This window comes from Balaenoptera borealis (assembly GCF_965194805.1).
Source record: "Balaenoptera borealis genome assembly, chromosome: 13".
NCBI lineage: Eukaryota > Metazoa > Chordata > Mammalia > Artiodactyla > Balaenopteridae > Balaenoptera > Balaenoptera borealis.
This window is the reverse complement of record NC_138870.1, coordinates 95536453-95554730: the sequence shown is the minus strand read 5'-3', so window position 1 is coordinate 95554730 and position 18278 is coordinate 95536453. Positions and strand designations below refer to the sequence as shown.

General features: G+C 50.2%; 1 long non-coding RNA gene across 1 annotated transcript; it reads left to right on the top strand.

The window, feature by feature from the left end:
* The first annotated feature begins 6915 nt into the window (after nucleotides 1-6915).
* LOC309610292 lies at nucleotides 6916-15733 on the top strand. Its single transcript, XR_014233818.1, has 2 exons — nucleotides 6916-9343; nucleotides 13969-15733. It is a non-coding gene; the product is annotated as an uncharacterized lncRNA (long non-coding RNA).
* The last annotated feature ends 2545 nt before the right edge of the window (nucleotides 15734-18278 follow it).

Genomic DNA, 18278 nt, shown 5'->3' with positions numbered 1-18278 from the left:
CAGGGGGTGAGGGAGGCAGAGATGGGATGGGACATCTGTGGGGAAGAGCAGGGTTAAATCCTCCCCAGGACACGAGATCTGTGTCCCTCACCCCTTCCTTCCCCTGTGTGGATTTGGGTTGATGCTGGGCTGCAAGATTAAAGCCAAAGAGATTAAAAGATTACCTCTGGCAGGGAAGGCAAATTCTGCCTCTTTGCTCCTAGAGCCATGAGGGGGAGGGGTGCGAGTGTTGGGAGGGGGGGTGGGGGATGGTAGTGATGGAGCCACCTTCACCTCCAGGGCCCTCCCCTTCCTGCTGAGAGCCGCACCCCCCTGGAAGGCTGAAACCTGGGCCACTCTCACCGTGTGTGGCCTTGGGCACTAGCTCACCTCTCTGGGCCTCAGTTCCCAAGTTATAGAGGGGGTGGGGGGCTGAGCTGGATACTAAGCACCAACATGGGCTTTAGTGAGTCCGCAAAGTGTGACCCCCGACGAGTGGTCCCAGCATCGGCTGGTAAAGTGTTAGAAATGCAAACTTCAGGCCCCTTCGCACACCTACTGAGGCAGAAACTCTGGGGGATGATGGGGGACAGCAATCTGTGTTTTAAAAGCCCTCCAGGGGATTCTGATGCACATGAATGTCTGAGCACCAGTGCCTTTACTTATGGTAACAATTGCTAATTTTTAGAGTATTTAACTGTGCTCGCCAGTGACTCTTCTAAAGAGTATGTACCCACTCACTTATGGTGCTATTACTCACCCTACTTTACACAAAAGGAACTGAAGCACAGAGAGGTGAAGCTGCTTGCCCAAGGTCACACAGCTACTGAATGGCTGAGCCTGGACTCGAACTCAAGGAGGCTGGCTCCAGAGGCCGAGCCACTAACCACTGCTCTGAACTGTTTCAAATTCCCAGTGCTGTGCGTCCTGGCCTTTTCAGAAGCCCCCGGCTTTTGTCAGCTGCTCTAGGGGGTGGTGGCTCCAAAAGGCTGACCCCTGGGGGCCCCTGGCTTGCAAGTTCCTTTCCCAGCTTCCCCCAGGGCCCGCTGACCACAAAGGGCACCTTCCTGCTTCCTCTTCCTGCTGGGAGCCCCCTCGGCTGAGGCTGAGGGAAGCGGGTGCTGAGAGCTGACCTCAGCTGCACAGTAAGCCAGACCCACAGACAGGGACCCATGGCTCCACATCTCAGAAATTCATTCGTGTCTCAGTTCATTCCCTCAATCACTGTTTATAAAGGGATCCCGACTAGAGTGAAGTAGAGGCCAGCAGAAAGCCGGAGGCAGAGAGAAGGAAGAGGGGAAGAGGAAACCTGCCCGTTACTTTTTTTTTTAATAGGAATATTAGTTCTTTGGTAAATGTTGTAAATATCTTCTTCCAGTTTACTGGGAGAGAACGTCTCTTTTTTTTTAAAGATTTATTGATTGATTGATTGATTGATTGCTATGTTGGGTCTTCGTTTCTGTGCTAGGGCTTTCTCTAGTTGCGTCAAGCGGGGGCCACTCTTCATCGCGTGCCTCTCACTATCGTGACCTCTTTTGTTGCGGAGCACGGGCTCCAGACACACAGGCTCAGTAGTTGTGGCTCACGGGCCTAGTTGCTCTGCGGCATGTGGGATCTTCCCAGACCAGGGGTGATATCTTCCCAGACCAGGGCTCGAACCCGTGTCCCCTGCATTAGCAGGCAGATTCTCAACCACTGCGCCACCAGGGAAGCCCCTTGCCTGTTAATTTTATGATGCTCCCTGCGAGTCCCCTCCTGCCACTAGGGATGGTGCAAAAGCCCAACCCCCGACGAGGGAAAGTGATCAAGGAACGGCCAAGGCTGAGATTTACCCTGGGCAGCGCTGGGGAGCGGGAGTGAGGGTACCAGTTGCAGGAGAGAGCAATTCATCACAGCTCCCTAGGAGAGCGGCGAGCCTCCACCGCCTGGACCCCCACTGGCCTGGCCCCCACTGGGCTGCCCAGCCTGCCCTGCTTCAGTGGGAGAGGACATATCTTTGGGGCTCCCAGTACCCCCCCCATTTCTCTTCCCCAGTTCTTTTGGGTCTGTAACCTCTTTGAACCTTTGATTGGGGCGTGGGATGGGGAGGAAAGACCTCTGGATACAGCCCTGGGCAAGTGCCTTCTCTGAGCCTCAGTTTCCCCATCTGTAAAACCAGGGCCTCAGCCCAGCTGGCCAGCCTCACAGGGCGGTTGTGGAGGAGAAAGGCCGTGGCCATGAGCTGCAAAGCTCTGTCCCACCCAAGAGATGACAAGTGTGAGGTGGGAATGAGGAACCTGCCTCCTACTGCTATGTTCCTGGGCATGTGCTGGGCTCTTCATGGGGAGATGTGTGCCAGGCACACGGGGCTGCTGCAGCCGAGGGTCTGTGTGTGCAGGTGTATCCACCTGTGCATATACACGGTGCGTCCAAAGCTGCAGCTGCACGTACGGAGCATGCGCGAGTATGCATGTGTGTGTGCGGACACGCGTGTGTATGTGCGTGCAGGTCCACTGACAGCTGTGAGCTGAAGCTCTCACGTACTCCCTCCACCCCCGCCAGCTTGAGAGGACCCCTCTGGAACGGTGGTGGGGGATGGCTGGGTGCTTATTCACAGGCCCCATCCAGCTGGTTATTTACTGATTAATTCTGCTGCCAGCTGCTAGAGGCCAAGCCTGTGCCAGACGCAGGCCCTGGGCTGATTTACATAATTAAAAACCATCAGTAACAAGAGCCAGGCCTCACCCGCCAACTGCTTCCTCTAGCATGACAGGCCGGGCCTCCCTCCTCCACCCGCACCCTGCACCCTCAAGGCTCCCTCTCCTCCCAGACCCCCTCACTCTCCTGGCCTGCTCTGTGTCAGCCTGCTGGCCTGGGCCCCTCCATGACATCAGCCACCGCCCAGTCTGTGATGGAGAGACTGTAGTGCTCTGGGATTCTCCAGTCACTGACTCCAAGATTCTATTAGTTGACGGTTCTAAGGTTCTTTGGTGGAGAGCCTCAGATTATAAGATTCGGCTGTGATCCTCTGAGTATGTGATTTTTCAAGAGTCTGTTACTCTATGTGACAAAGGGGGAAAATGTTTGCTCTCAGCAGTCCTGCCTGCGCTCGGGGAGGTGGGGCTGCTATCTGCAGGGCCTGGCTTTCCGTGGAGGCCGCCATGGTGGAGTGGGTGTATCATCCCTGCTTTCCAGCAGGAGGAGAAGTGTGTCACCGCAGAGGGCTGGGGGTAGGGTGGGGCTGGGCACTGCAGGAATCTGGCAGAAGGGAGGAGGACCCAGGGACACCCGAGAGGGCTGGAGGGAGAAATCCTTGGTGGCGTCTCAGCCTCCAAGAGGGACTTTGGAGAATATCGGATCCCGTGGAATGTGTGATGTTAACCCCCTTGCTGGTGTCTCCTTCAGCATCTTCAGAGAAGGCTGAAGAGAGAGGCAGTTTGGGAGAGGCAGTTTGGGGTGAGGCAGTTTGGGGTGAGGAGTGTGGGCTATTCTACTTCCCAGCTGTGTGATCCTGAGAAAGCTACTCAGCGTCTCTGAGCTGCAGTTACCGCCTCACTTGTGAGATGGGGATTGTTGTGAGGATTAAATATTAACTTCTGTAAAGTGCTTAGAATGCAGCTGGCGCCTGGTGAACCCCTAATGACTGGTTGCTATTATTGTGTGGGTCCTTTGGGGAGATGAGTAGCAGGTTGGGCAGACACAGTGAAAGTACAGACACAACGGGGGGCTGGGTCTTCCCTTCTCCATAGGTCAGCTCGCGGTGGGGCCGGTGCTTGGAGGATGTTGGTTGAATGAATGAGTGATTCTCTCTTCTCTCAGCTCTTCCCAAACACGATGCCAGCCCCAGGCAGCCCTCAGCCAGCTTAGGGTATTTGGGACACATGGCTTCTCTCAGGTGGATCCCCAGGACTTTCTCTCTCCTCCTCCATCTGTCCCATCTCTGCCTCTTCCTCTCCATTTGCACAGCCCAGCTGCGCTGCTCAGCAGGAATTTCTGTCCCTCCCCCAACCACCTCAAAGATTGGTCAACATTTAAAAAGTCGAAATAAAGTCAGTTTAAAATTCATCATAGAATGCAAGATGGTGCAGCCACTGTGGAAAACAGTTTGGCAGTTCTTCAAAAAGTTAAACAGAGAATTACCATATGATCCAGCGATTCCACTCCTAGGTATATACCCAAAGGAGTTGGAAAATACATCCTCTGATAAAGCAGAAGCTCAAACAGCTTGTACCCCAGTGTTCATAGCGACATTATTCACAACAGCCAAAAGGTGGAAACAACCCAAATGCTCATCTGCACATGAATGGATAAACAAAATACGTAACATATATAAAGGTATAAAGATACAACACAAATACATACAATGGAATATTAGCCTTAACAAAGGAATAAAAGTCTGATTTACATGCCACCACATGGATGAACCTTGAAGACATTATGCTAAGTGAAGAAAACCAGACACAAAATGACAGATTTGACTTCCATATTTTTTCCAATCAAATTTCCAAATTTGATTCCAGTCAAATTCGATTTTCCATATTATACACTCATGGAAGTGTATGATTCCACTTACAAGAGGTCCCCAGAATAGTCAAATTCATAGACACAGAGGGAGAATAGAGGTTGTCAGGGGCTGGCGGAGGGAGGAATGGGGAGTTAGTGTTTAACGGGGATAGAGTTTCAATTTGGGAAGATAAAGAAGTTCTGGAGATGGATGGTGGTGACGGTTGTACCACAGTATGAATGTCCTTAATGCCACGGAACTGTACATTTAAAAATGGTCAATTTTGTTATGTATATTTTAGCACAGTTAAAGGTTTCATTGAGAGAGATGCTTTTGTTTGTAATCCTTCTATCTTTTTTATTTTTATTTTTTAACGTCCACCACTGATCCTCCAGGCTCCCATGTCCCCGGCATATAACAGGCCCTCACTCACCCTTTGCTGAGTGGATGAACGAGCCAGGCTTCCCATCTGGCCCCGCGAGGTGCCAGCTTGACCAGCGGCTCAGGCTTCCTGGCCAGGCAGCTGCTTCTCTTTCCCTCTCGATTTCACCAAACCCTACAACCCATGAATCAGCCACAGGTGGTCGGGGATGGGGACAAGTGCCTGGTCGCGATTAGGTGGTTCTGGGCTTTGAGGATTAGACACGGCCCCGAAGTAACGAAGAAGGAATTTCTCACGGAGGCCTCTCTTTAGCACTCATCAGAGGAGAAGGCACCACCCTCGAGAGCTGGAAAACGTGGGGACAAACAGCCAGGCCCAGGCTTTTGTTGCATTTCACACTGGAGAGGATTCCTTCTTGTTCAGCTGGAGCTCTTCGATGTGGCTTTTAATATGTTTGTTGCTGTGTAATCGATTTCTCCCCCTGAGCAAGTGGAGAAAATCATCAAGTGCTGGGACAGAGTCAGGCTCTTGGGGATCAAGAAATGTGCCCCACATTCAGTCTTACAAAACCCTGGTATCTTTTATCAAATGTGAACTTTGTGATGTAGCCCCCAGGTGACAGACACAGATTATTCAAGGTGCTGACTGTATAGCCAGGTCATGTTTTTTAAAATCAAAGGAACGGTTTTCATTGGCGTCATTGTTTTGTAGAGAAAGACTTTCAATCTTGTCTTTCATTTCAGAAAAACTTGATGTGCACCTTTGTTCAACAGCGAGCGTTGCTCAGGTTGCAAACACAGATTTTTCTCGGCCCATCTCTTCTGACAGCTGCTGAAAAGACATCCACTCAGTGGCCTTGGTTTGATTGTACTTGCTATTTTCTCCATTTCTCTCGGTGCTGAATGAAGATCGGGAGGTACATTGTTGCCTGCCAGCTTCTCGGTGAACAAGCGCTGAGCGCTGGCATGCCTGAGCTAGTGCCTCCATCCATGGAGCTGTGCCCTTCCCTGCCGCCCACAGGGTGGCTGAGAGTCAGCCCTGATCCCCGTGTCACTTTCCAGTCCACATCGTGGCTCACAGTGTTACCATCAACTTAACCAAAAATGTTCTCTCCTGCAGCATCAATGTTGATTGATGAACAGGACCCAAATAAATCATGGAGCACATTTCCCTCATATATGTACAAATCAGGCTGCAGGTGATGGAAAAAATCCAGCTCTAAGTACTTTAATAAATAAAGGCGCATTCCTGAGAATATCGGCCTGTCTGCTATAACAAAAGCCCAATAACAGTGATTTCAATAAGTCTGAGTTTCCTTCTCTCTTGTATAACAGTCTGAGCATAATGTGACCAGTGCAGATAGGCTACAGCTTTTTATTTTATTACCTGCCTTCCTCAACCCGCAGGTGGCTCCACCATCTGGTTTAAGATGGCTGCTCCAGCTCCTGCCACTGCATCTGCATTCCAGCCTATTGGAAGTGCAGAAAAATAAATGGAGGTATGCATCTTTCCTTTTGAGGGCATGAGTAGGAAACTGCACAACTCCTCTCTACTCTCATTTCACTGGCCAGAATCCAGTCATAGGATCACACTTACCTGCCTGGTAAACTGGGAAATATAGTCTTTATCTGGGCAGCTATGTACGTATTCAGCAAAACTTCTATTAGTACTATGGAAGAAGGGGAGCGTGGATATTGGGGGATACTTGCAGTCTCTTCATTAACTCAGTGACTAAATAGCATTGACCTCCTGTGGGGGTGAGGATGGAACAGTGAACAAGACAGCAAATGTTGTATTTCTCCCAGAGCTCACAGTCAGGTGGGAGAAGAGCAAGAGGGGAGAGTTTCAAGGCGGAGTCGTCAGCCGTGTCTAAGGTGGCTGACCAGACAAGTCAGAGCTGAGGTGAGAGCCTGGTGACCTTGACAAGGAGTGGAGAGGAGGGACAAAGACTGACTGCAGGGGCCTCCTGGAGAGGAACTGGGGTGGGTGAGTGAATAGAGACAGCTCTTTGGGTATTTTTTCTTTCTGTAAAAAAAAAAAAAAAGGAGAGAAATGGAGGTGTGAAGTCAAGACAGTTTTTTAAAAAATTTAATTTATTTTTATACAGCATGTTCTTTTTTTTAAAACTTTTATTTATTTATTTATGGCTGTGTTGGGTCTTCGTTTCTGTGCTAGGGCTTTCTCTAGTTGTGGCAAGTGGGGGCCACTCTTCATCGCGGTGCGCGGGCCTCTCACTATCGCGGCCTCTCTTGTTGCGGAGCACAGGCTCCAGATGCCCAAGCTCAGTAATTGTGGCTCACGGGGCCCAGCTCCAGCTGCTCCGCGGCATGTGGGATCTTCCCAGACCAGGGCTCGAACCTGTGTCCCCTGCATTGGCAGGCGGATTCTCAACCACTGCGCCACCAGGGAAGCCCTATACAGCATGTTATTATTAGTTATCTATTTTATATGTGTTAGTGTATATATGTCAATCCCAATCTCCCAATTCATCCCACCATCACCAACCCCCTCCTGCCGCTTTCCCCGCTTCATGTCCATACGTTTGTTCTCTCTTTTTTTTTTTTTTAAGATGGAGAAATAAGTACGTGTGTGGTGATGGGAATGATCTTAGAGAGGGAAAAATGAAAATGAAGATGAAGGAGAAAGAGGGGGAAATGCTGGAAGAGCATCCTTGAGGAGATGAGAAGGGTTGGGTCTAGGGCACCATGGAGGCTTGGTCTTAGAAAGAGGGATGCAGGCATTGGTGGAGTCTTGTCTGATTACTTCTGCTTCCTCAGTGAAATAGGAAACAAGGTCATTGGTAGCTTGGGTGAAGATGGGGAGGAGAGACTGGAGGACTGGGGACATAGGAGAAGTTACGCATCTGCTGCCAAGGGGCTGCTCTCCTCACGTGACAAGAAGCCTCCAGGAGGGCAAGATGGCTGCCACCACTGGCTCCAGCATTATGCCAGCATTCCAGGTGGGAGGAAGGTGGAAGGAAGGTGGGGCCCCACCAGTAATGTCTCACTTCAAAGAAAAGAAAAAGCTTTCTCAGAAACCCACCAGCTGCTTTCTGCTTAGATCTCATTGGTCAGAACTGAGTCACATGGCTACCCCTAGCTGCAAGGGAGGCTGGGAAATCAGGAACAGGATTCTCAAGATTGGCTGAGAGGAGGGCACACCGCCTCATCAAATGCAGCCAGCGTTCAGCTAAGAGGAGGAAGGGGGATTGTCTGCCACGCCCTCCATACATGTGCCAAGGTCTGCTATGCTCTGCCTGCCAGTGGTTTTGTGCATCTGTAAAGAAAGGGAAGTATCAGCCACTATGCATGTGTGATCATTACAAGTCTTCTACATCGTTGGCCATTAATTTCATGGACCACCACCCCCAACTCCAATAGCGGTATTTGATAAAAGTTAAAATAATTTTGCCAATAGCTTAACCTGTTTGCTCTGACTTAGTCACCATGTGGCCGGCTTTATAATGGTCCTGGTAATAGAATGGTTTGTACCTGGCTTTTCTATGAGGCCAGCCACCTTGATTATGCCTCTGTGTTTTTGGTCTCTTCTCTGCCGTTAGTGATGGAAGTCATCAATTTTGTACTGGAAAGCTTTATTTTGTGCTTGTTCTAGAAACACTCCAATGGTTTCCCAGAGTGATGCCTGGATTGTTTTCTGGGGAAACAGATGTGAAAACTTCAAAGGCTCCTACCCACCACCGGACAACCTGACATGAGAGACCCCACACTGGTCACAGGTATGACACAGATCTACTGGCAGGTACGTAGGGTTGTACTTTCAATTTTTACTGTTTGTCTTTGCTGGTGCAAAATCATACCTCTCCAAACCAGCGCATTCCACAGGCATATCAAAATCCTAGTCACTATTGATGGTTATGCCTTATTCTGAATTACAGAATTTTTGTTAATATTTTCATCACTACTTTCATGTTTCAACAAACCATTTTGCATCATCAATCCATTTTATTTAGGGCTGTAATACAACACAAACATGTTTGAGGGCTTACTATGTGCCAGGCACTATTCTAAGTGCTTTATATATATTGTGTCAATTTTAAAGCATGCTCCCAATTTTTTGGACAATCCTCCTGTGAACAGCTGGAATCTCCATCCCTTCCCTTTGAATCTGGGCTGGACTTATTGATTCGCTTATCACCAATAGAAGGCAGTGAAAGTGATGCTTTCTGATTTCCAAGTTCAGGTGCAAAAACACCATGTAGTTTCTACCAGGTTCTCCTGGGACTCTTGTTCTGGAGGAAGCCAGCCACCACCTCCCCTGATTCTGCCATGCTGGATGTAGGCACCAGCTCCAGCAGAGCTGCCAAACTACAGCAGGCACCAGATGCCAGCCGTGTGAGTGAGCGATCTTGGACGTCCAGTGCAGCCCAGATGATGCATCAGCTGATGGCATCCGCAGCCGGCATCTGACTGTGCCTGCGTGAGAACCCCCAGCAAGAACTGCCCAGCTGAGCCCTTCCAGAATTCCTGACCCACAAAATTGTGAGCAGAATAAAATGGTTGTGTGTGGGATTTTTTTTTCACCACTAGAATTTTTAGCAGCAATAGTAACCAGAAGATATAGAACTCATTTCATCTCGATTTTTCGGATAAAGCAATTGAGCCCCGGAGAGATTAAGCAACTTGCACACGTTTTCATGGCAGAGATAAGAGATGAGTGCAGGCAGTCTGATTCTAATATTCTGCCTCTTAACAATGGGGGAAAGCAAAGTTAACCAACAAGCAGAAATGCACAAAATGTAAAAAGTGTGCCAGCAAGGCTACAGCACCTGCAAAAAATCACAATTAATATTGCAGTTCAAATTTGCAAAATGGAAGTGAATGAAATTCTTCCAACCTTTCCTCTTTCATCTAAAAACTTCCAACTGCCCAGGGAGGTCAGGGTTTTGAGACCACATGAGGGAAGCCCACACCTCACGACCCATAGTATCTTAGGCACGGGAGCTCTGAAGCTTCCTCGCAGAAAATATTAGAGCCATAAAATTAGAGGACATCAAATTTAACTGTTGGAAACACCTTGGAGTTCATCTCATCCAACCTTCCACCCAGGGCAAGACAAGGAAAAACCACGGGAGAGCAAAGCAACCGCTCGATACAGTGGCCTGAGCGACATCGGTAGGCAGCTTGTGGTTAATGTTCAAGGAGCTGTAGAGGAAATATGGCAGGGTCAGAGCACAGGGTCAGGATGGTCACTGAGGGCGGGGGACTGGGTCGGCCTCATGGGCATGTAACCTGTGCAGTCACCCAGGGCCTCCTGCCTTAAAGGACCCCACATTTCATTTAATGCTCTGCATCGCTGTCTGGAAATTCTTAATAATTTTTGAACAAGGGGTCCTGCATTTTCATTTTTTACTGGGTCTTACAAATTACGGAGCTGGTCCAGGCTGGGGAGGTCTGAGAGCTGGCTCAGGAATGAGTATTTCAGCAGGGAGAGCAGGACAGGCAAAGCCTGGAGGCTAGAAAGCCCCAGATCAGCTTGGGAAATGGTTACTTGCCCAAGACCATCTAGGCAGGAAGAGGTAGCACAAGGAATTGAACCCAGTCTTGTCGGACTCCAAGGCTCGTGGTCGTAAACACTTTGCTCTCCTGTCTCCTGGGACAGACCTCACACCTTGAGCCAGCCTCCTGATTGTTCCTACAATTGCAGCCTTCTCTTCTAGGGAGGCTTCCTGGATTGCTCTGGCCCGTCCTGCTTGCCATTCCCTCCTTCCTTCAACCTTCTTACCTGGCTGAGCCTGTGCCAGCCTGTCTATTTTCCCTGCCCCTCCTGGCTAGAGTCTACTGTGGCTTCCAGGCCCCCGGGCCAATCCTTCCAGGGCCTTGTCTCCCAAGAAGAAGCCTTGGGCTCAGTCTTCTAGCTGCAAATCTCACGTAGATTCCATGGTGCAGCCTTTCTCACCTTCCCATTCCTAGAGCTGGGCTGCAACTCCAAAGAACTGACAATGGGAGTCAGGCGTGGTTTGCATTCCTCCCACCACTTACTAGCATGAGTAGCTTAGCCTCTCCAAGCCTCAGTTTCCCGATTTGTTAGGTGGGCCTAGACCCCACATTAATCACTGGTCCTGTACATCCTGACATGCAGCCATGTCAAGGACACCACACCTCTGTGCTCTTCTTCCCCCCCCCATGTCCCAGAGCAATCATGAGAAAACTTCAGACACACCCGAATTGAGGGCCATGCTCCAAAATACCTGATCGGTACCCTTTAAAACTGTCAAGGTCAAGAAAAGCAAGGAAAGAATGGGATGCTGTCACAGACCAGAGGAGACTAAGGAGAAACATGACTAAATGCAATGTGGGATCCTGGATAGGATCCTGGAACAGAAAAAGAACATTGGTGGAAAATGGGTGAAACTGAATGAAATCTGGAGTTTAGTTAATTGTAATATACCCCTGCTCATTTCTTAATTTTGACAAATGCATTGTGGTGATGTGAGATGTTAACATCAGGGGAAGCTGGGTGAAGGGTACACAGCTACTCTCTGGGCTCTATTTGCATCTTTTTAAAAATAAATCTAAAATTATTCTAAAATAAGATGTTTATTAAAAAAACAACAAACCTGCACCACTGCTATTGCTTTTGTCTGCTGTGTCCCTCCCCCATTCTTCTGCTGAAAGGCCCTTCTCTGGCTACAAGGGTGGGGGTACCTGACCCAACCTGGGCCATTAATCTGCCCTCATCACCCTGGCCCTTGGTCCAAGGGGTAAGCATGTGACCTACACTGGGCCAATCAGAGTCCTTCCCTAGAACTGTTCAGCTTGGAATTGGATGAAAATCTCTTCCCATTCTCGCCATGAATCTGTAAGGCTGTAAACCTGGGGTCTCCTGGTTGCACTGAGTGGGGACAGTGACCCAAAAGAACTAAGCCGCCGAGAGAGAGAGAGAAAGAGAGAGAGAAAGAGAATGATGATGGCCTTTAAGGTGGCCTCGTCCTCCTTCCCAGTCTTCCTCAGGTAGACCCTTCCTGCCCTGCCCTGTTATGAGAGCCAGTATATCCTCTTTTGAGTTTAAATCAGTTAAAACTGGGCTCGAATTGGGTTTCTGTCACTTGCAACCAACGAGTCCTAACATAACTTCCTCTCCAGTTGTGTGAAGATTCAATGGTGTTTGTATATAACCTGGCACACGGCAGTCACCCTGCAAATGGTAAGGGATATGTTTTCTTCTCCAAGGAGTCTGGGTGGGGCCTGCCATGAACTTCAGCTTGTTTGGTTATGGCCCTGACACCTGCCTTGCTCCCCTCCTGGCTCCCACGTACCCTGTTGGGCATCCTGCTTCAAATGAGCCCATCTGGCTTCACACGCCCTCCCCACTCCAGGCCCTGCTCCCGGCCTCCTCCTCTTGGTGTTGGGAGCTGAGTTTGCAGCTGAGATTGGGCTTTGCTCTGGGAAAGGTATCAGGGAGGAAGAAATGGAACTCAGCCTCTGGCAGAAAATTTCCTGCTCAGAAGTGGGGGGCAAAATCCCAACACAGGCCTGGCCAGACCCAGTGAAATCAAGGTGTAGCTGAGTGTTCGAATGCCAAGGTTTGTCTAGTGCTTGTTCTGGAAATGAAATGACGGGGCTGTGGGGACTGGAGTTCCATGGGCCCCAAGTGTGAGGTGGCGGGGGGAGCAGGAGATGTGAGGGGAGGTTAGAGAAACCACAGGCAGAGCAATCAGAAGGATTTGAGTGAGAAAGGGCAGAAGTCGCTCTTTTATCTCAGGTCTGGGCTGTGGGCCAGGAAGGCAGAGACACCACCAGGGAAATCCAGGGAGAGTACTGAGGGCACGCAGCCACCTTGCCCTGGAGCTGGGCTGGGAAGGACCTTGCTCAGCCCGAGGAGGGTCGAGGCAGGTCCTGGGGTTGCCTTCCTGAGCCTCAGTTGCCCCGTGCTGTCCTGGCCACTTCGTGCCTCTGTGCCATGTCCCTTCCACCTGTATGCCTGCATGTCCCTCCCCACCTGTCAGGCTGACAGGTAGCTGGAGCATCTCTCTCTCTTCTTTTGTTTTGCAGTGATTTAATTTTTTAAAAAATTTTATACAATTTAAAAAGTTTACTTTCCATTTACAGTTATTACAAAATATTGGCTGTATTCCCCGTATTGTACAATACGTCCTGGAGCCTATCTTACACCCAAGAGTTTTTACCTCTCACTCCCACACCTCTATATTGCCCACCGCCCCGCCTCCCGTAACCAGTAGTTTGTTCTCTATATCTGTGAGTCCGCTTCTTTTTTGTTATATTCACTAGTTTGTTGTATTTTTTAGACTGGAGCATCTCTTCTTGTGTGAAGCGTTCCTTTTGCCCACCACACCCCTCCCCTACGCCGCCTGCAGGGCAGAACTGAATTCACTTGCCTTTCTGTTCCCCTACGTTTTCTTTCCTCATCTGCTTTACTCTTCCCTCCTTCCTTCGTTTGTCCACTCAGGCATGAACTTGATCATTTTGTTCAACAAATATTTTTGGAGTGCTGGCTGCATGCCAGATCCCGAGCAAACCGAGGTGAATAGGATGGACCCCGCCCTTGCCTTTGTGGCAGCGAGAGGGAGAGAAGGGGCTGGGTTTAGGGTACATTTTGGAGGCAGAGCGGGTAGGAGTTGTTGATGGGTCAGATCTGCGGGGAGCCCAGGAGGCATCAAGGAGGCACCTGGGTTTTGGGCCTGAGTAACTCAGAAGCAGCCACGTACACCTGCCTTTCCCCACAGGGCCTGGGGAGCACACAGTTACCCTAACCCTAACGCTAACCCTAACCCTAACCCTCACACTTGGGTTCTAGACTCAGAGAACATTAGGTATAAAGGCAAGGTGCTGGGAATGACGAGCCAGATGGGGGCTAACAATGGGGCTACCTGCCTAAAATACCCCAAGAATTTCCGTGGCCACAGCACGGTTCCATCAGCAGGAAAAACTGGGTGAATTGTAGCGTTGCCTCTTTCTCGCTGTGTGATCTTGGTCAAATCACTCAGCATCTCTGAGCCACATCAATAAAACGGGAATACTAACAATAAGTACCTAGTAAGATTGCTGTCATTATTCACTGAGACTTTAATTCATGGGGGACACTTGGCATCCAGCCTGAAAGAGACGGTAAATGCCTCCATTTTAAGTGATTATTATGATTCTAGGTAGAATGTGGCCAGGTTGCAGAAGACTCCAGATGCTGCTGTAAGGAGCTGGCGTTTTACCCTGTGGAGCCAGAGCCTGAACATTTCTGAGCAGAGGAAGAACACAAGGAAAGCAGGCAGTCAGCGTCTCTCCAGTCCCTGCATCATCTGGAGCCTTGGAGCCGGCTACAGGTCAGCGGTGACAAGCCCGGCCGCAGGGCCAGTGACTTCCAGCTCCCAGAGCCCTCCAGCTGCCCCACCTCCGGACCCAGGCAGTGGAAGCCAGTCTACCCCCCACCCCCAGCATCCCTCTGGGCAGAGCCCGGCTCACTGAGCCAGCTGAGACTCAAGCCACCCCCCGCGCCCCCGACGCTGTGGCCACAGGGCCCAGGCCTGAGACTCCAGCAGGATCCCCGCCCGACAGAATTCTGGAGCCCCACGTAAGGGTGCTTAGACCCAAATGGCAGACACCGCCACAGTGCAGGGCTCAGTGGCCTCCGGCTAGTGGGCAGCAGAAGTCAGATAGACGCACAGATCCCCGAGCATCCCCCCATCCCCTCCAGCTCTCCCTGGCGGGCGTCTCAGAGGAGACCCCTGGCTCAGAAAGCTGGGGGCAGGTGGTCTGTCATAGGCCTGTAGTGCCTGCAGACCCCGCCTGTGCTGGAGCCGGCTCTCCTTGGTTTGACTTTTGCACCATTGGGTGGGGCCGCTTTTGTGCCCGGCGAGGGGCTGGGCACCCAGGGCACAGACCGGGTCAGGCACGGTGGGGTCTGGGAGTTGCTCACATTCTAGTGGAGGCACCAGGTGTATCAACAGGGGGACTCACAGTCCTTCCCTGTCCCAGGGTACGCTCCGGGCCTGCTCTACCAAGACTGGCAGGGAGGCATGCTGGCCAACCTCAGCCCCCAGGAATCTCAGCTCCGAGCCAGGCAAGCATGATGCTGTCGGCACCCCTAATGAGGTTCCCTGGGGCCCCTCCCAAAACTGCATCTCTGGACCAAAGGGTATCCACCTGGACATTTCAAAATATCCCCCAGGGTGTGGTCTTGGCCTCTGGCCCTCACAGACACCCTCTCATGGGCGTCACACACGCAGCTACCCGTTACTCTTGTCTGGCCTCATCAGGAATTTTATATTCATTCTTCAAGCTCCGTTGGCCTTGAGCTGCCCTTGATTCATGGAGGATGATAGACTCTCAGAATCAGAGAATCCTATGGATCCTCCAGCTCCTGTATCCGCACCCCTAGTTCTGTTTTTACCTTTGCTAGGCTGGATGCAGAACACGGAACTTCCTCAGTTTTTCCAAATATAATTGATTGACCTCAAGCCCACTGGCCCCCAAGACGGCTCCTGATGATACCTTTCTCCTGGAATTCACACCTGTGTCGTCCCCTCCCACAGTGAACAGGGCAGATCTGTGTAACCAATAGGAAATTGCCTAAATGATAGTGTGTACCTCCTGAGGAGAGGTCATATGAGAATTGTGGCTTCCTTCCTTCTCACTCTGGGAGAAGCAGCCGCCATGCTGTGAGGACACACAAGCAGTCCTGGTGAGAGGTCCATGTGACAAGGAACTGAGGCCTCTTGCCGACAGCCGGCACCAACTTGCCAGCCAGTATGAATGAACCATCTGGGAAACAGGTCCTCCAGTGAAGCCTTCGGATGAGTACAACCCCAGCCAAACACCTGGACTGCAATCTTATGAGAGATCTCAAGCCAGAATCATCTGCTGCCCAATTCCTGACCCCAGGAACTGTGAAATAATAACTATCCTTTGCTGTTTGAAGCCACTGAGCTTTGAGGTAATCTGTTACCCGGCAATAGATGATTTATATGATAAGCATGTAGACTTTTCTGAAGAAAGTGGTGGGGAGAGGTGGTAGGGGAGGCTGAAGTTGGGGGAGGGCCTTATATTGCCCACCTTTCCTCAATCCCCAGCTCCAAATCCTCTCATCCTTAATATATCCAGCAATTACCTGCTCCCTAACCCCTAGTTTTAACCTGGCACACTCTGACCTTTCACAGTGCCCTGAAAACCAAAATGCCCTCAGCTAAGTGACCCCACTTTCCCAAGAAGGCAGCTCAAATCTATCTCTTTGTATTCAATTTGGATGGTTCCATGGTGGGCAAGGGGCAGGGGTTTTAGTGGGGAATCTTCATTATTTGTCCTTCTGGGTTCCGTGTCTTATCACTGGTTCCCGCCCTCTGTGATCATAGCCCTTGGTTCCAGCATTGGAAGCACAGCAGAAAATCTGATTTTTGGTCTGGATCCAAAACAGGAATATGACACCTCATACACGGTCAATGTGTGTGTGTGTTTCTCTAAAAGAACCACTTAACCTAATTTCCTTAGCATCAACTCGAAATGCCATGTAGACCGAGTGAAAAAAAATTCACCTAAGTACAAAGGGTAGGTCTTGTTATTCACCTTAAACAGTCCATGAAGCTTTTCAGCAATTTATGGGTTCCTCACACTCTCACTCCTCTGTTTTCTAAGCCTGCAGAAGGGAGGATCTCCCTGAAACATGTCCTTGTGGTGATACGGCGCGGGCAGTGGGGTCATTTGGATGTGAACCACATCTGGTCAACTTAGGACAAAGGGTGCTTGTTGGTGGGCTGTGAGAAGCAGCTCCCAGGCACTGCCGGAAGATCCCAGGGTTTGGGATTCAGGACAGGGGTCCAGGCAGCTGGAAATGCCTGCCCATCTTCTGGCACTGAGGCTTTTGGGATGGTTCTGCTTCAGCTGTTTTTCATGTCCACGCGCCACTCCACTCACGACTCAGTTAGCCCAGCTGGGGGCTGGAGGAGGCACCTTGATTCAAATTCTACCAAGACTGTACATGGCAGTGGGGAGAGAGGAAATTGGGAGGCTGGTGGGAGGGAGGAGAGATGCTGGGTTCCCACAAAAACCCCCTAATGTTCACTTTGTGACTTTTTAATGAGAATAATATATGTTAAGGGCCCTGCACGGTGCCTGGCTCTGAGTGAGCCCCATACAAGCTAGCTACTATGAGAGAGGTGACAGAGTGAGAAATAATTCGGGGGAGGACACATGTGAGAATGAACAACACGATGTGATGTGTGCTGTCATTAAGGCCTTCACAGACTGTTTTGGGGGCCAGTGGAAGAATAAGTAACTTGGCCAGCTCAGCTTAGGGGTGGTCAGGGAAGGCTTCACCGAAGAGGCAGCCTTTGAGCAGTATTTGATGATAGACTAGAAGTAGACAGGTAGGGAAGGAATATGAAAGGAGGAAAGTCTTCCAAGTTGAGGGAACAGCATGCTCAAAAGCACAAAGGTGTGGAGGTTATGGGGTGAGAGATTCATGGTATGTTCTGGAAAGGACAGATATTGGTGTCTGGGACCCAGAACATGTGTGGGGTGATACAAGATGATGCTAGAAGAGTAAGGGCTTGACTGCAGAGGGCCTTATTTGGGCAAGGTGAGGAGTTTGGGTTTTACTCCCTAGCAGAGAGGGCGTACCATTCATCTCTGTATCTGCACCCAAGGCAGACATCACCAATCGATCATGACACTGTCTGCAGGGGGAGCACCCAGGTGGCTGCTGGCAACCACTTGGCATCGTCATGCAAAATGAAACACACTGCATCCCTGCATGGGCTCTGCGGAGCTACTGGAGGATTTAAATAGGCGGGTGATGAGGGAGGGTTGTTGCAGGTGTTCAGGTGAAAGACGGCAAGTCCTAACCTAGGATAATGACAATGGGGATGGACTGTTGCTGCCCACATTTTTCTCAACCTTACCTGTTCAGCTAGAGATTCCAAGCAGTCTCTTCATCTCCACCCCTCAGGCCTGGCCAGAGTGCTCAGGGTCCCGTGTGTGTGTGTGTGTGTGTGTGTGTGTGTGTGTGTGTGTGTGTGTGTTTGTATTAGCTCTGTCTGGGCTCCATTGTGGGGAGAAAGGTGTTGTATTTCTGGAAATGTGCTAACCCATGTGGTTGCCATTAGCCACATATGGACATTTAAGTCTAAATTAATAAAATCAAAATTAAAAATCCAGTTCCTCAGTCCCACTAGACACAGTTTCAAGCACTCAATAGCCACATGTGGTTAGTGGTTACTGTATTGGATGATGCAGATATATAACCTTTCCACCATCGCAGAAAGTTCCATTGGACGGCGCTGGTCCAGAGGAAGCCGAGTCGGGTGTCCAGATCATGACCCTCAGTTAGCCCAGGGCAACTCCATCTTCTATCTGGTGGTGGTGACTAAGAGTTTGAAAGCCTTGCCAATTTATGTCTGCCTACTAAGGACAAAGCCTCCGAAGGGAGAATCTTAGAACGTTTCAGAGCTTAAAGCCATCTCCGAGCTAA